General features: G+C 42.9%; 1 protein-coding gene and 1 long non-coding RNA gene across 2 annotated transcripts in view; one reads left to right on the top strand and one right to left on the bottom strand.

The window, feature by feature from the left end:
• The window catches only part of SLU7 (SLU7 homolog, splicing factor), a 317,865-nt gene that overhangs the window by 133,385 nt on the left and 165,814 nt on the right, over window positions 1-18,666 (top strand). The window lies entirely within an intron of this gene.
• Window positions 7,750-18,666, bottom strand: part of LOC310696959 — a 31,331-nt gene continuing 20,414 nt past the window's right edge. The window contains exon 3 of the long non-coding RNA XR_014520807.1: window positions 7,750-8,054. This is a non-coding gene — a long non-coding RNA (uncharacterized lncRNA). The remainder of the gene's footprint in view (window positions 8,055-18,666) is intronic.

Raw genomic sequence — 18,666 nt, 5'->3', positions numbered from 1 at the left:
CTGCCCTACAAAAAGCCCCCTTCTGGAAGCACCCCAAGGCACATCCAGACAGCAGTCTTCTCACATTCCATTTTCTTTATCTGCTGTCTTCATACATTCTCTATGCACAAGTACTTCTTTCTTTAAGGCTTTTACTTTTTAATGAATGCTACATTTCTTCAATTCATGAAGAAATGAATATGCTACAGTTCAAACCCCAATGCAGATCATGTGTGTGTGCTTAAAAATAAAGAAAGGGGGGTCGAGAACCTAGCTGGGATCATGAAATAGCTTTTGATAAAAGGACATTAGCTCAGCTCACACAACAGCTGTATGGACGAGGGCCAGGGTGCACCAGGCTGTGCAATGTGGAGAAGTGGTAACCATTTCCTTGATCACAGTTGCATTTTGCCCACTTACTTAGAAGTCAGTTGGTGGATCTGGAAATGTTCCATTTAGATATTCCTTTAACATATTCAAGCATTCACAAAGGCAAACATTCTTTATCTGTACCACAAAAATGTGATATTGCATTCCGATATGTAAAGCAAGTCTTTATCTCCTAACGTTCTTTTTAGCGTCAAGTTCCCTCCACTCTCAAGAAATGTGCCAAAGGACAGGGTGGGGCACATGGTCACTTTATCTCTCTGGCAATTCCAGTTTGTCCAGCTACTAGGGGAATAAACTCCATTACGTATCTTCTGACTTTGCCAATACACTGATTTTTTCCCCCTTTGTCAATCAGTAAGCTGGGGCTTTGGTGCTGGAAGCCGTGCTGCCTGGTTCATATTCAACCTTTTGGAAAATCTATGTTGTGATCGACACAGAGATATGACACTGGGAAACTTCCAGTATATGAGATTGCCAGAGAAGAGATTGGTCAATTGGGTAAGTAATTCTTTTCCAGCTCTAGCCTCACAATTATAATAAACATATTTTTGTTCTTTTCTGTTTGGAGTCTGAACTCTCCAGTACTTAGGTTTGAGTTAAACTCTTGTCTTTGCATGTAAAGTTCAGTAGATTGTCTTACATAGCTGTGGGCTATTGAGTCAAAGCTTGGGCTGGGGTGGGGTTGCTAATAGCCCAGAATGATTGATTCATGTTTTTCTCAATGGAAGCTAATAATTAGGAGATATTTGGAAATTTTCTAAATGCTAGCCATTAGAGCATTGAGAAGGTGGTCTTCCTTCCCTTTTACAACTGAGGGTAAGGGCTGATGTAAACTCTGTGTGTGTAGAAATGGCAGTTTTGAGACAGAGAGAGAAAGAGAAGCGAAAAAGAGAAGGAATAAGTAAAAAAAAATCTGGAAGAACCATGCCTCTCTGGGTTTGAGAAGCAGTGACTTGTGAAGAGTATGTCTCCTGCATGCCTCCTTTACCTGCGTCCTAGATGTGTTTGTGAATGGACTACAGAAACTTGTCACAGGAAGTTAGATCCCAAGTAGTGGTGACCCAAAGCTTCTCTCCACTTGGGGGAGTGCAGAGCATGTAACAATTTGTATTTTTCCACCTGTTGACTTTCATTGCAGATTGGAAGAACTTGATAGTTTGTGGAATTATTTAAAAAATAGATTCAGAAGACCATCTTGTATCCAAAATCATTGATTAATTGCTCCTAGAACATATCCGTTCTGTGACCCATGCTAAGGCTGTGAGAAGATTAAAGAAGTGTTTTGGTGTGGTACCATCGAAGAGAAAGTGATAGCAATATTGACTCATGTACTTACTCTGTGGTGTTTGCTTTTCTCATGGCTTTTCCCCACTTGCTGGCAAACTAGATCTGCCAGAGGCACCCTTGCCAGCCAGCAAAAGTAAAGGAGCACTGAGACAGACTGCAGTGCGGAGCATCTGTTTGTGTTGTGGTCCAATACAGAGAGCACACTGTCCCTTAATACATACACAGGAAGCGATGTGCATTCAATTTCTCTTCCCCAATTAGTCCCTCTATGCTTTGGTCTCTGATCAAATTATATTCCTGGTTTCTTTTCTGGAAATCTGGATGGTGTGAAATGCAGAACCTTATGTCTCTTGGCCCCTGACATTTTCACAGACAAAGGCCACCAACGAGCATTTCTGCAAATTTAAGTTTTCATCACTCTTAGAAAGGAAGGCACCTTGCAGAACACACACAGCAGATGGAAAGAAACAGCCCCTTCAGCTTCTTATTCTGAGCATGCAATCCAGAAAGTTCAGAGAGGCCATATTGCTGCTTTCCTTTTCTGAGGTTTGGGGAGACAGTGCTCTTGGAGCCTTTCCCTTCCCCCCCCTTCCCATAGCTTTCTTATACCCTTTCACACAATTGACCTTAAACTCTCTATGCCCATGGGCATCCTTGACAAAAGTGAGAGACTAATACGAGAGAATATGAAGCCATTAATTGGGGTGGGGGTTAATAGAAACCCCCACTTTCCCTGCCTTCTCCCAATGGTCTCAATCAAATTTTCCATCTTTTGACCTTTAGGACTTGCTCTTTATTTGAGATTCCTGAATGTATTTAAAGGGAACTTTAGCAAATCCTCTGCACAGTCAAAACACCCAGTAGCTGTACTGCCTCTAACAGTGGAGGGTAGCCATCAGGGTTAAAATATCCTTATATCCTTCCTTGTCCTCCATGAATTTGTCTATCCCCTTTTAAAGCCATCTAAACATCCTTTGGCAGTGACTTGAATAAATTAACTAGGCAGAAAAATTCCGCAACAGAATCCTAGCTCCTGGGGAGCAACAGCAGGAGACAGCTATTGCGTTCATGCCTGGCTTGTGGGTTTCCTGGATGCATCTGGCTGATTACTAAATTGCTCACATTTAACTACAGAGGGACTAACGGGAGCCTCTGCTAATGGGAGCCTTTTGTTTTTATTTATATTTTCACTTGTGCTTGCGCTCCTTGTCCAAGGTTGCCCACGCACTGACACTTAACAAGAAAAGACAATGAGGAACTGGGTCTTGAATCTTAATTCTGACCTTACTGATTGTGCAGCAGGATACAATTTGTTAAAAATATAAATTAGCTCTCACTGTGTAAATTTCACCACTTTCTAATCTTTCTCTCTAATTTCTGTATTGATTGGAATTAATTGCTATTCATGGAGTCACAAGCTCTTGCCTATGACCTTCTAATGATGCTCTCTACTACTTGATGTGAATTTTAACTGCGAGCTGCTTTTCAGCTTTAATTTGCAGCCTAGAAGTGAAGTTTCCATTATCAAAAGCAGTGCGGTTCAAAGCTTCGTTTTACATGGCTCAAAAATATAGCATGGCTTGTATTCATGTTTAAATCAATGGCAAAGCTTGCTAGGTTTTCCCTGTTCTGTGATATGGCAGCTTATGATGTACGAGATATAGTTCCTTGGGGGGGGTCTTACTTTCCTGTATAGTCCACACTTAGCTATCATGGTTAGTAGCCACTGAAGCGTCAGGAGTACAATCCTATACTATCTGCCTTGCATGCAGAAGGTCCCTGGTTCAATCCCTGGCATTTCCAGGTAGGGCTAGGAATGCCCCTTGTCTGAAATCTTGGAAAGCCACTGCTAGGCAGTATATAATACAGTATATATACTAGGCAGTATATAATACTGAATCAGGAGAACCAATGGTCTGATTTGGCACCTGGGTTCCTGTGTATATTCACTGGGTATAGCATGGCAGCCTCATCCTCCATGAATTTATCGAGCCCTTTTTAAAGCCGTTTCAATGAGAGGCCCTCAACATATATTGCATCTAAGTTAACTACCACCTTCGATGACTTTAAAAGAGGCTTCGACAAATTCATGGAGGAGAAAACTATCAATGACCATGAGTCCTGATGGCTATTTTTACTTCCAGTGTTGCTGTGCTCATGTCTTGCTTGCAGGCTTCCCATAGGGATCTGGTTGGCCACTGTGAAAATAGGATCCTGGACTAGATGGGTTGTTCTTATGTTCTCAACAGTGCATTCCATATCCAGTATATATTGTGCAAAATCTTTCTTTTGTATATACCTCACCACGCAGGGGCTAGCAAGATAAGAGAGAAAGCTCTGTCTGCTATCTCCACACCATTAGTAACTTCATCTGTCTTTATCATGTCACCACGAACTACCCTTCCTCCAAAAGGAGTATAGGAACCACCTAACCTGAAACGACACAGTTTGCTTTCATTATGTGGAGCTGAAGTATTTTTAGCCAGCTGAATCCATATGGGTAAAATCCACTGCTGCCATTCCACAAGACATCTGCTACCACCAGAGAAGGGGAGGTAACTTTTTATTATTTCCCCTACCCCTGGCAGCCTCCTGCACTTCCTCCCCAAAATCCACTTCTGCACGTTGAGGGAATGCTTCAAAATAATGTGGAAGGTGGTAGAGGAGAAAGACAAAATCTACAAAAAAGGCCTTCCTTTTATTTATTTTCTTTCTTCTGTTATGCAACCAAGGTGGCATATATGAGGTTCCCAGGGGGTCTCCAGTTCAGGAGCTTACCACACTCAGACCTTCTTGCTTTCACCAAAGTGGTAGCCTCATTTGCCTTCAGACAATAGTCTAGGTCTAAGACAACTGTTTTCTTAGCACATGCCTCTGCTGAATCAACACCGGATTTCACCTTATGAGACTTTGCTGCGACATGTTTCTTAGTTAATTTGACTTTTAATGTTCATTGAGGGATGCCTGTTAACTTTCTAGCCTTCCTTTCTTGGATGCATCCATTTTCATGAGTTATAGGAAATTAGCTGGTGACATGATAACTATTTAAGCGGAGCAGCAGAACAAATCACACCTGGTTTTTTCTACTGCTTTAACAGTAAATGCAAATGTATAGTTATGCATCATTCATTTCTCTACCCATCCATATCATTGGAATGGAAGCTCCTTTTTGTCAGCGTTGTTGATTTGTGCTTTTCTGCTGTGAACAGGTATATTAAGATCTTGTTGAAATAAAACCAAATTTTGCAAGTATGTGCATATTCTCATCTGCCCAGCTACTGAATCTTTGAAATAAATCAGAAAAAAGATAAAAGCATCAACAAGATTTCAAGAATTTTAATTTATAACACAGATATCTAAAAGATAATGAGTGCAATTCATGCAACACTTCCTTCTGGCAATGTTCATTAGCCAAGTGAAGTGAGAGTCTCGATTTAATTTGACCATGTGGCATTCTTTTTCTGCTTGTTAGTAGCATGTTAACATCATTGAACATTCAGAAACTGGGTGAAGTTTTGTGCATCTGAAGTTTGAATGTCAGCTCAACTCCTGCATCTGCCACAAGCCTCAAACACAGCAGAAGCTAGGAAGGAAAATCAGCATTCTGCCCAAAAGTTTTGTTCCTCCCTCCTTCTTTTTCATTCTTAAATCCTGTTGGGTATTAATAGAATAAACTCAACCTGTGCTCTAGTTAGCTGGAAAACAAGAAACCCCATCTCTCATATTTCCTTAGCGTGCTTTTCATAGCTAATTTTCTGTGTAAGGAAGCAAACAGCTGTGAAACCTAAGGGCATAGGGCAGCTTCACACGCTATGCATTAAGCACTATATTGCTAAGCCAGATGCATGAGAAATGGAAGGAGAGGCCCATCAGGAAAGTCCCCTTGCTCTCCCCTGCCCTGTCCCCCTTTAAACACTGAAGCCAATTCTTCAGCCTATATTACAGTGGTACCTCGGGTTACAGACACTTCAGGTTACAGGCGCTTCAGGTTACAGACTCAGCTAACCCAGAAATAGTACCTCGGGTTAAGAACTTTGCTTCAGGATGAGAACAGAAATTGGGCGGAGGCATTGGGAGGCCCTATTAGTTAAAGTGGTACCTCAGGTTAAGAACTGTTTCAGGTTAAAAACGGACCTCCAGAATGAATTAAGTTCTTAACCTGAGGTACAACTGTATTCCTGAATAATATCTAAAACAAGCCCTGTACTGAGATGCAATAGAAAAATTATTTCATTCCCATGGCAATATATCACCAGAGTTATTGCCTTGACATCTGCTGGGAGGGCATTCCACAGGGCAGGTGCCACTACCAAGAAGGCCCTCTGCCTGGTTGCCTGTAACTTGGCTTCTCACAGCGAGGGAACCGCCAGAAGACCCTCGGCTCAGGACCTCAGTGTCCCGGCTGGACAATGGGGGTGGAGATTCTGCTTCAGGTATACAGGACCAAGGCCATTTAGGGCTTTAAAGCTCAGCACCAACACTTTGAATTGTGCTCGGAAGTGTACAGTCTAATATGCAATCAGGTCCAGCAACCACAAACTCATAACAATACATTGCTGGAAACCACAGAAGTGGGAAGTGCTGTTGACCTCAGATCCTGCTTCTAGACTTCCCTTTAGGCATCTGGTTGACCACTGTGAGGAAAAGGTTCTGGGCTAGCTGAGTGCCTGGCCTGATCCAGCAGGGCTCTTCGTGTGTGCTTCCTGAGTAAAAACAGAAAACCAGAACTCCTCCTCTTCCCCCCTCCCCAACATTTTGTTTCATTTGCTAATATGAGCCAAACAACAGCCAGTGCTGACAAGCACAACAAACAGCAGACAAAGATATTTAATTAAAGGGATTCCAGATGCAATGAAACACTGAGTTGCTCCTTTGTTCTCTGAATACATTTTGAATGCCTGTGGTGATGCTCCCTATTCGACAAAACCTTCACCCTGCCCAGTTCCACAGAATGCTTGCTTTCGGCATAGTAACCAGAGAGATTTTATGGGAGATAAATGTGTCTAAGTCCCTTTGCAACCTGCATTTGTCTACATGGTAGAGAACAGTGAGCAAAGATAATGCTCAAGGTGTATTATTACAACAACAACAACAACAACAACAACAACAACAACAACAACAACAACAACAACACTTAGCCTTTTTATGGTGCTTTACATCACATTCATTATCTAGTTGTGATTTTCACAAGCTTGCAAAGTAAATGAGTATTTTTATCCCCCATATTGCAGAGGAGAGAACTGAGGCTGGGAAATTTCAGCCACTTGGTGAATTCATATCAGAAGCAAAATTTGAACCAGGGTTTTCCGTATTCCTAGTTCAAACTACAGTCCCACTTTCACTTACAGGGCCAGCATCACACTTCATGGGCTCTGGGCATAGTGCCACTGATGTCCCCTCCAACCAGGGCAGGGCTCCTGCTTGCCACCATGCACAGGAGCAGGAGCAAGCCCCTCTCTCTAGGCCACCCCATCCAAAATGCACTCCAACCTGCTTACTACTGTGCAAAGGGACAGCATCACTGCCATTTCTCCTTCCCTTGGCCACCACTCATCACCCTGCCCACCAGAGTTCTTTCGGTGCTGGTTGGGTGATGCTGCCAATGGGAGCTTGGCTCCCATCCATGGTGGCTGCCCACCATATTTAGTTACTAGTAGGACTATAGAGCTAGTAAAACGGTAGCTGGGACTAGGATTATTGTGTGTGTGTGTGTGTGTGTGTGTGTGTGTGTGTACACACACACACACACACACACACACACACAGTGGTACCTCAGATTAAGAACTTAATTCGTTCCGTAGGTCTGTTCTTAACCTGAAGCACCACTTTAGCTAATGGGGCCTCCCGCTGCCACTGCGCTGCCGGAGCACAATTTCTCATAGAATCATAGAATCATAGAGTTGGAAGAGACCACAAGGGCCATCGAGTCCAACCCCCTGCCAAGCAGGAAACACCATTTCTGTTCTCATCCTGAAGCAAAGTTCTTAACCCGAGGTACTATTTCGGGGTTAGTGGAGTCTGTAACCTGAAGCATATGTAACCTGAAGTGTATGTAACCACAGGTACCACTGTGGGTGGGTGGGTGTAAGTTTTACATTGCAAATTTAAATTCAAACATTAATCATCATCATCATCATTTAGCATTCCCTGAATCCTTTGACTCCCCTCCACCCTTCCATGGTTTCCATTTTCAATCTTTTCCCACTGCTTCACTTATTTGCTATATTTTTCTTAAATAATCCACTTTTACCTTAGTTTTTAATACACTACAAGTTCCTCTCTTCCTGGTTTCTGATTTTCCCAGTCAATTTCGCCATTTTGTCCATCATCTTCATCAGCCATTTGTCTCTGGTCGGGACTTTATCTTCTTTCCATCTCTGGGCCATTCTATAGAAGGTCTGTAGGCCAGGAAAGTGCATTTTGGATAATCAAGCAAGGTGGGTGGCCACCACAGATAGAATCTGAAAAGAAACAGGCTGGCAGGGGAGTGGCTCTGAACCCCTGAGACCCTCTGCCAGTGCCTGAACTAGCCAAACACTGGTGCAAGGCCTGGTCACTTCAATATCCTCCGATTCAGAGGGACTTACTTCTGACTGAGGAGGCATGAATAGGTTTGTACAGTCAGTTTGTCTGAGGGTGCCTTTAATTTTGCCTTCCAAAGTAGCAAACAAAGCATGGTGCTGAAAGTTTCATTGTTGAAGGATGTTTTACTTCTGCTTGGAAATGTTTGCTTGTTGCCACTGAAACTAACCCTTGCTAGTCATAAATATTAGCTCTTAAAGTTATGTGTTCTGCCTTGTGATGGGGGGGAGGTCTGGAATTGTTGATGTAAGTTATTAAAAATGTCCACAGATGGAAGGCTTCATGAATAGATGGGATCTTAACCTTAAGACATTGAATTAATGCAGTCAGGTTTGCTATAAGATCCCTGATCATTAACAAATGAACTGTTCTATTACCTTTCTAATCAAGCAAGCCAGAGATATTGTTTTCTCTGTAGATGTTAGTATAATTACCCTTAATGACATCTACTAAATTTTCATTAATTTGAATAGGCTTTTTCTTTTCCACCACAAATGCAGAAGTTCATGTGCATTTTCTCTGCCCTACTTTAAACTGTTTCTATCTAAATTTGGTGCATATTAGAATTGACAATTGCCCGGATCCAGCAATAAAGATCCAAGTCCAAGAAAGATCTTTCTTTCATTTCATTTCCTCCTTTCTTCCTTTCTTCCTTTCTTCCTTTCTTCCTTTCTTCCTTTCTTCCTTTCTTCCTTTCTTCCTTTCTTCCTTTCTTCCTTTCTTCCTTTCTTTCTGTCTGTCCGTCCTTCTGTCTTTCTTTCTTTCACATTCTCTGATCAACCATTTTATAGATGTCAGTGCTGTTGTTTATGTTCCACTGACAGCAATGCTATTTATCTTTACTCAGAGGTGGAGTTTACACCCTACAAAAATTATTTAGGATTACAGCCTAAACTGTCATCTTAGTGGCTGGAAACAAGGAGCAGTTCCCCTCAGATTCTTATAGACCAGCTGCTAGACTGTACTGAATCCCACTGATCTGTTTGGATTGAATCTTTTGATACAAATGAGGATGTTCATATAGGGCCACTGGCTGTTGTGCATGACTAGCTGCCCACAGCAAAACTGGATCAAATGCCCCTTTCTCCTTTTTTAATTAAATACCAACGGTCTAGATGCCTCTTAAAAGGCATATTCTCATAAAATGACCCTCAGTTTTGTTTACTCCCCTTTACATTTAGATCTACACCATAGTTTTCACAGCACATGTGCAGTTTCTAAAGAACTCACCTCCAAATTTAGCAACAAGTGAAGAATTGTCCGTGATTCTTTGAGGAAAGGATTGTGCTTTGAATGTGCTTTGAAGGTATATTGTGTAAAGGTAAAGGGTAAAGGGACCCCTGACCATTATGTCCAGTCGTGGCCAACTCTGGGGTTGCGGTGCTCATCTCGCTTTATTGGCCAAGGGAGCCGGCGTACAGCTTCCAGGTCATGTGGCCAGGATGACTAAGCTGCTTCTGGAGAACCAGAGCAGTGCACGGAAACACCGTTTACCTTGCAGCCAGAGCGGTACCTATTTATCTACTTGCACTAGTGTGCTTTCGAACTGCTAGGTTGGCAGGAGCTAGTTGATTAGACAGACGTAAATTGAACTCAGCTTGGGTTGGATCCAGAGGAACTTCCTCCATCAAAGGATCCACACTGTTGCTAGTCTGATGAGATTTGCATACGAATTTGCCATTTCATTCTCAATCCATTCTGGCCAGATTGAAAAGAGATCAGGGGAGACTGTGTTTCAAATTGGGGTTGTTGTTTTTTAAGCCTGTTTAAAGTGGGTTTGAATGCATCTTGCTGTGTGACAATAATAGTTTTTAAAATGGTACCTTGCTCTTGCAGCCACTGGGCAAAAGAGCAAGTTCTGCCAGTTTGAATTAAGGCAATTGTACTTTAAGGAGTGGCAGGGACAGAGGCATCTGTGACTGACTGCCCCAGGAGTCCTTCAAAGAGAACAAGGGAAGTATATTGTTTGGACCAAGCACAGCAACATCCTAAAAGCAAAACCAAGCACAAAGCCCAACTTGGTAGCCAAATTAATCTCAAGAAGGAATCCCCAAAGCAAAATTGCCAGTGTGTCAATTCAAAAGGGTGTGTCAGACTAGTCTTGGGGGGGGGTTGCTGTCCAGCAGATGACTTTTTGTTTCATAGTCATTCTTTTGATCATGCATTTGTTATAACAGCTTCTGTCATCTGCGGTTCTGAATCCATCAGTGTAGCACAGGGAAATCTGTCTCTTGCCAAGTCCTATGAACACACCATGTTTCTTGGCTACCTTGAGGGTTGAGACGGGGAGGGCAAGGGGAATGGATCTTGCATTAAATCACTCTCTCTAGTCGTTAGCATCTGTCAACACTTGCCCATAGCTGGTAATAAATAACCTGCTAACATAGTGCTTCCTTTGTCAAGGATTTGTCTTAGTTAGCTTCTAGGCTGTGCTTATGCCAGCTGTCACTGAATTAAGAAGCAATAGCTTGGCCTAAATAGACTGGCAATTGGTACATGCCAGGGAAACAATATTTAGAAAGTTGCATTTATTTATTTTTCTTTTGCACAACTGCTAACCTCTTCTAACTTACTGGCAGTGCTTCTCAAGGTCACAAGAGGGCAAGGGCCGCAAGCCAAAGACCACCTTAGACTAGACAATCCAACAAGAGCAGAGCAGGTTACAGGCAGACTTCATGGGGCATAGTCCCACATTTTGGATTACCGTATTTTGAAGTGTAGTGCAAGCCATTTAAATCCAGGATTTATGAGAATAATCTGCACAGGAAGGTTGGGCAGTGAGGTTCTGCTCCATGCTTGGAAGAGAACAACAAATGTAGAGGCCTCTAGGCCAGGCATAGGCAAACTCGGCCCTCCAGATGTTTTGGGACTACAACTCCCATCATCCCTGACCACTGGTCCTGTTAGCTAGGGATGGTGGGAGTTGTAGTCCCAAAACATCTGTAGGGCCGAGTTTGCCTATGCCTGCTCTAGGCCATGTGGCATGCCTAATATATCTCAGCCTCCAGACTCATCCAAGTTAAGAATGTATATTGGGGAGGGGAGAGAGAGAGAGAGAGAGAGAGAGAGAGAGAGAGAGAGAGAAAGGTTGATAGGCCAATTTAATTCCAACTTTTACAGCAGGTTTGGGAAACCTTTGACCCTCCAGATGTTGCTGAACAACAGTTCCCATCATCCCTGGCCACTGGGCCATATTTGGTGGGGCTGAGAGAAGTTGTGGTTCAACAACCTCTGGAGGGGCAAAGGTCCTTTGCTTCAGGGACAGTCTACCTTCAGGTCATGTCAGAGCTGCTTCCTATCAATATGAGCTGGCCACTCCAGAAGGTTTTACCCTGGAAATTTTTGAGGGAGCCCAAAAGATATTCAGAAAAGGTTGAGAGAGTGTTGATTATTTTAGGTACTCCAGTAGCTGCTCCGATACCATAAATATTGCTTTCTCTGCATTAACGAAGTCCATATCTTGTCAAAAAGAGCATAACAGCTGCAAGTCATGAGTTCTATTAGTGAAGCTGGTCAAATAATATAGAAAAATCATTGGGTGTTTGTATATAGCATATGGCTGTTTTGAAAGGGAATAATGGGATTCTTGAAAATGTTATCAGGTTTTTATTAGTATAGTGCAAGCGCAAGAGAATATTTATTCATTCTCCATGTATTTATAAGTGACATTTAACTACTCCTTGGTGATTCCTTTCCTGAGGGAACAAAATACAGTTTCATGCATACTGTGGCTTTGTCTGTCCTTGCTGAAATACCAACACTCTAATGGCTCATTGTCAATAATGCTGTTGAGAGAATCGCACAATATATCTTCCTAGCAGCATATTTCCTGTATTGTTGGAGAATCCGGTGATGACCCAGGTGTTGTTGCCTGCCCTCCTGAAATGTAAAACTGGAACTGAAAGAAATGGAAAGGCATAGACGTGTTGAAAAGGTCAATTCGAATTTGGAAACTGATGCATGCTTTGGGGGGTTTTCATGTTATTACATTCAGCTCAGGGGTAAATTCATTGCACTATAGTATAATCTTTCAAAGTTAGGACTGTGCTGTTTTTATTAAACAGTGTGTCACTTGAAAATTTCTGGAGGACTTATATTTGGTGCAGATAAATCCACCAGACAGTCTTGTTTAATCTTGCTCCTTTCTTGAACCGCTGGCATATTACTTTTATAGCATGTGAAAGACAGTTTGTCCTCTACTGTCAAGTGAGCTTGATATAATAACACAGAATTGTGAAAAAATTCAATAAAATATGGCACTTTCCTTTGAGAATATCTATGCTCGTGTGCAAACTGGTTTTTCTATCCTTCTTGAAAACAGTGTTGAGTTTTTAACCAGCTTCTCAGCATGAGTGTTACTCTAATTTTGTGAGATGGGATACTCAGCTGGCTGAACTACTTTTTAATTATAGCATTGTTTTACGTGGTGAAACTACCATTCTACCATGTTGTTTGCATTATATTCCAGTGTAGCTATTTAAACATGGTTTTAGTGGTGGCAGGGTTGGGCTGCATAGCCAAAATGAGGCTGCTAACCTGTACCCACTTATATGGGAATAAGCTTATGGAATGCACTGGTGTCACTTGAGTAAATATGGATAATATTAATATGGATAATATAAATCAGTAGGCACAGTTCTACAGATCTTTATTGCCATGCATTGCAAAATCTGTTTTTGTCTTTACAGCTTCCTAGCAGCTTCTGGCGTTTGTGTGTATCCTTATCTACTATTAATATATCACTGATAAGAATATAAGATAAGAACCTGCTGAATCAGACCCAATGGCCCTTCTAATACAGCAGGCATATCCAACTTTCAAGAGTCTGAGATCTACTCCCACTATAAAAAAACTGGCAGTGATCTAACAAAGTTCTTGAGCTTTTTTTGGAGGGGGTTGGGGGAGGGTCCCGCAATCTACCATGGACACCTCACCTAACAATAGATCACAATATACCTGTTGGACATCCTTTTCTCAATAGATGCCAAAAAACAGAATCTGAGCACAAAAGCTGGGAATCCCCATGTGATTCCAAGCAAGTGGAATACTGCCTTTGACAGCAGAAGTGGAACATAGCCTTCATAGCTAGTAGCCATCAATAGCCTCCATGGAAAGCCCTTTAGACTTGATGGGATTATTTCTGTTGACAGCTGAGACCAGGCAAACTGTAGTAGGTTTGTCTGTTAATGCTTCTGTCACTCAAGATGAGATCTACCATCCATTGCTAACCATAATTCTAATCAGGTAAGTTGATTGAAAGGGAGCTGCAGAACCTACTCTTAAACCTGAAATACTGGAGGAAACTTTTAAAAAAACCAGTTTCTTTTCTTTTTTTCAAAAATAAGAATGTATTGGGGGAGAAATACTATTTAGAACCAGCATTCAAATACTGTTGTGGGTTTGCGGAGGGTGAGATCCCCCTAAATACCTGGATGCCAGATCTTCTCCATAATTCCTTGATTTAGTAAAAGTTTGACTTAATCAAGGTTTGATTACAGTTTGATTACACTTTGCCAAACATGGAAACCCCCTGGATTTAACTATGCTAATGAGCCAACCCAGCTCAGAGGACAAAGGCTGATGATGGCTCATCAAGGAAACCATCAGAGGGCAAGACTGCCAGGCTAGGGGGAGTGGCGACCCCAGAGGTGAAAGCCAGGTTTAGAGTTTCAACGTTGAATGATGTAGGCTAGTGAGAGGTCCTTGGAGTCGGTAAGCAGTGAGAACAAGAAGAAAGGGCAGAACTCCATGTGAGTGGGGATGACAGGCTGGAACTAAGAGGCACAGAGGGTGGCTTTTTGGTGTCCACTGAATCCAATGCTGCCCTTAAGAGAGAAGCCAGACCCTCATAAGAGCTGAATGCAATCCCGCCGTCTAAGTGCAGGTTCTATATATGTGTAAATAAAGCCATATATCATAAAGACACCACAGTCTCCACTGTGCCTCATTGTCTCAAAAGGGAACACAGACCATGGCAAGTGTGCCTGCAGCTCCTGGAATCTCGCACCACCTGTGGAGATTGGGGAAGTCTGGAGCACTACCAATTGCCCTGCCAGCAGAAAGAGAACAAGGAGAGAGCCCATCTAGCCTCTCTCAGGAGGGAGGGGATTCCTCAATATGGGAGCAGCCACAGAAAGGGCTCACACGCAAGCATCACATTTACAATAAACCAAAGGCTTTGCACAGATAAGTGTTTGAAGTGCTTGTCTGTTCAGAGTCATGTGTTCCTGCTGCTGCTGCTGCAGTATATTTGAAGCAGAGAAAACACAGACTTCCCCCTGCCCCGCAACAAACAAACAATGCTTTTGAGAAATATTGAACTGAACTCCTACCAGAGCAAAAGGACAGAAGAGTTTATTAAATTGTTAGCTTCCCTGGAGCATAAAAAACACATTTTTTGTCCCATTTTTAGGTGTTTCATTTTTAGTTTGGTGCTGTTAGATATATTCTTCCTTCATATATATATTTTAGGTACTTGATGCCATATTTTTAAATAAAAAGCAACCTGATAATTTTGTTTCATATTCTTTCAGTACTGCTTATCAGTATGTGGCGTGAGAAAGTGTTACACTTTATAGTCACTATCCAATTTCTTATGTGTGTCCTTCATATACCGTATTTTTAGTGCCCCCCCAAAAGGATTTTTTTCCCAAAATGTATTGGGCCTGGAATGAATTTCATTTCAAGCACCTGGAGTTGTTGGGTTCGGCAGGGAGGGAGCAGTCGCTTTCCCATATAAACCCTTTGAATATTGTAATGCTAAAAATGCTACATGTATCACACACACAAAAAGAGAACAGAGAGTTGCATCAAGTATGAATATGTGCTAGTTTTCATCTATAAATACCAGTAATTATTTTAATTTAAATAGGGGGGGAGGAATCTCACCATAGTGGGGAAGGCTATTGACAGACAGCTTCAAGGCAACCAGGGTGCCAACTCATGAGAGCTGAGCCCTTTGGGGGGGCATTTTTGGGAGAGGGAACCCCTCCCCCAGTCCCAAAAATTCAGAGGGCAAAGGAAGTCAAGCATGGAGCTTCAAAACGACCTTGACAGATTAGAGAACTGGGCAAAAACAAACAAGATGAATTTTAACAGGGAGAAATGTAAAGTATTGCACTTGGGCAAAAAAAATGAGAGGCACAAATACAAGATGGGGGACACCTGGCTTGAGAGCAGTACATGTGAAAAGGATCTAGGAGTCTTGGTTGACCACAAACTTGTCATGAGCCAACAGTGTGACGCGGCAGCTAAAAAAGCCAGTGCAATTCTGGGCTGCATCAATAGGAGTATAGCATCTAGATCAAGGGAAGTAATAGTGCCACTGTATTCTGCTCTGGTCAGACCTCACCTGGAGTACTGTGTCCAGTTCTGGGCACCACAATTCAAGAAGGACACTGACAAACTGGAACGTGTCCAGAGGAGGGCAACCAAAATGGTCAAAGGTCTGGAAACAATGCCTTATGAGGAACAACTAAGGGAGCTGGGCATGTTTAGCCTGGAGAAGAGGAGGTTAAGGGGTGATATGATAGCCATGTTCAAATATATAAAAGGATGTCACATAGAGGAGGGAGAAAGGTTGTTTTCTGCTGCTCCAGAGAAGCGGACACGGAGCAATGGAGCCAAACTACAAGAAAGAAGATTCCACCTAAACATTAGGAAGAACTTCCTGACAGTAAGAGCTGTTCGACAGTGGAATTTGCTGCCAAGGAGTGTGGTGGAGTCTCCTTCTTTGGTGGTCTTTAAGCAGAGGCTTGACAACCATGAGTCGGGAGTGCTCTGGTGGTGTTTCCTGCTTGGCAGGGGGTTGGACTTGATGGTCCTTGTGGTCTCTTCCAACTCTATGATTCTATGATTCTATGATTCTATGATTCTATGATTCTATGATTCTATGATTCTATGATTCTATGATTCTATGATTCTATGAGTGTAGCTTGGCTTCAGTGGCCAGCTCCTTCTCCTCCTCCTCCTCCTCATCCTGCCACAGAGGGGGTCAAAGCAGCCCCCTGCCAGTAGCAGTGGCAGGACAAGGAGCCACCGGTCATTGAAGCTGTGCAGCTGCTGCACTTGGCTCCATTCCAGCTTTTTCCAACGTCCTAACATCACACACAGCATCACACATGCAAGTTGTCGTCATTGTCCTCATCACCATTACTAGATAACGCTTCTGAAGGCAGCTGATTTGCCCTCTTAGGACTGGACTGGAGCGTCTCCTCCCCCATCGTTCTGCCCGGACACTGAGGTCCAGCTCCGAGGGCCTTCTGGCGGTTCCCTCACTGTGAGAGGCCAAGTTACAGGGAACCAGGCAGAGTGCCTTCTCGGTAGTGGCGCCCGCCCTGTGGAACGCCCTCCCATCAGATGACAAAGCGATAAACATCTACCTGACATTCAGAAGACATCTGAAGGCAGCCCTGTTCAGGGACATTTTTAATATGTGACATTTTAGTGTATCTTCATCTTTGTTGGAAGCCGCCCAGAGTGGCTGGGGAAACCCAGCCAGATGGGCGGGGTACAAATAATAAATTATTATTATTATTATTATTATTATTATTATTATTATTATTAGTCTGCTGTCTTGATTCAAAATGGCATCCAATTACATCTGAAACACAGATGAAACCCTGCTCCTTGATCTCAAGAACCACTGCGCAAAATTTGGTTGTGATATTTTAAAAGGCATCTGAATGCATAGCAAACAGCTTTCCAAAATGCATATACAGTGGTACACTTCAGGTTACATACGCTTCAGATTACAGACTCCGCTAACCCAGAAATATTACCTTGGGTTAAGAACTTTGCTTCAGGACAGTGGAGTAGCGTGGGTTGTCAGCACCCGGGGCAAGGCAAGTAATTTGCGCCCCGTAACCCGATAGTCCCTCACTCTCTCTCTGCACCGCACCGCACGCCTGGCACCCCCCCCCCCAGTGGGCAGCGACCCGGCAGCTTGGATCGGATTCGCACAGCCAGCACTGCAGTGAGAGAGAGTGAGTGAGCCAGGTAGGGGCAGAGAGTTGTGAGTCCGAGAGCGCCCCCCCCCCAGATGTTGCGCCCGGTGCGGCCGGCCCCCCCTGCACCCCCTACGCTACGCCACTGCTTCAGGATGAGAAGAGAAATCCTGTGGCGGTGGTGCAGTGGCAGCAGCAGCAGGAGGCCCCTTTAGCTCAAGTGGTGCTTCAGGTTAAGAACAGTTTCAGGTTAAGAATGGACCTCTGGAACGAATTAAGTACGTAACCAGAGGTACCACTGTATAGTGTGTGCAAACATTTTTGCTCATCTGTTTTGTTGCCTGTCATGTTACAAAATTGCATGTGGTTGGCATGGCTCCAACTCTTCATATATCTTAAGTAATTAATGTCCATTAAATTAAATTATATGGTTCCTACAGGTTAGCGTTCCAATCTCACACCTACAAAATTAAAAAGAAAACATATCTAAGTAGGAGGACCCCCCCCCCCGTTATCTCAGGATCACTGATGTGGGCACAGGCTTTGGTGCTCTTATATTTGTGTTTTTGCTTTGCACTCACAACTGCAGTCTTCCTAAAGCAGTCTGCAGTTTAAATGCTGGATATTTGAAAATAATATTTGCTCAAATTCTGCTTCATAGATTCCTGCTTAAACTGAAGCCCAGTGCTAACCACAAGAGGACAGAGCAGTGGATAGCAAGGGTAAAGAAAATAGTTTTTTAAAAAAATTAGACAGATTTTTGCTTGTCAGAAAAACTCTCTTAAAAAGGAGAGAAGCTGTAAGCAGTGTCCCAAAGGGGTAGCCCTTGGACATCAGAAATGTCTAATATATGTGCATGTCTGGCAGGAAGACCAAATTGGTTAGTTGCTGAAGAAACTACATCTGAGAATGCAGAGATCACAAAACAAACAAGAAAGGAGATGTGAAATGAAGAGTAGGTGAGATGTGGTATTCCCAGGGAATTTAAGGAAAACAATGTTGCATAGACAAAAAAGAGTTATCCAGTTAAAGTTAAATGGAATTGTGAGATGCCTGGCTGTGAGCATTATGGTTTAGCCACGTAAAGAAGCAATGAACAGAAACGTCACATAGAAATCAGATTGATTGTTTTGTTTATTGTTTATAAAAGGTTTTGTGTAATACCGTACCATAGAATATCAGGGTGGTATATTTATAAAGCATAAAGCACCGGGGGGGATTACAAATAATCATTAAGGGGCAGGAATACTAAGACTGTATATGGAACAGCAAAATGAACAGTGTTGTATAATGGTTAGAGTGTCAGACTGGGACCTGAGAGACCAGGGGTCAAATCCCCACTCAGCTATGAAAGCTCACTGAGTGACCCTGGGCCAGTCACTGCCCCTAATCCCAATTTCTCTCATGGGGGTTGTAGCAGGGATTAATTTTGAGTGGGGGGTGGGGGAGACCAGTTATGCCACCTTGAGCTCCTTGTGGGAAA

This window comes from Podarcis liolepis (assembly GCF_965112155.1).
Source record: "Podarcis liolepis genome assembly, chromosome: 2".
NCBI lineage: Eukaryota > Metazoa > Chordata > Lepidosauria > Squamata > Lacertidae > Podarcis > Podarcis liolepis.
This window is presented reverse-complemented; position numbering and strand designations above follow the sequence as displayed.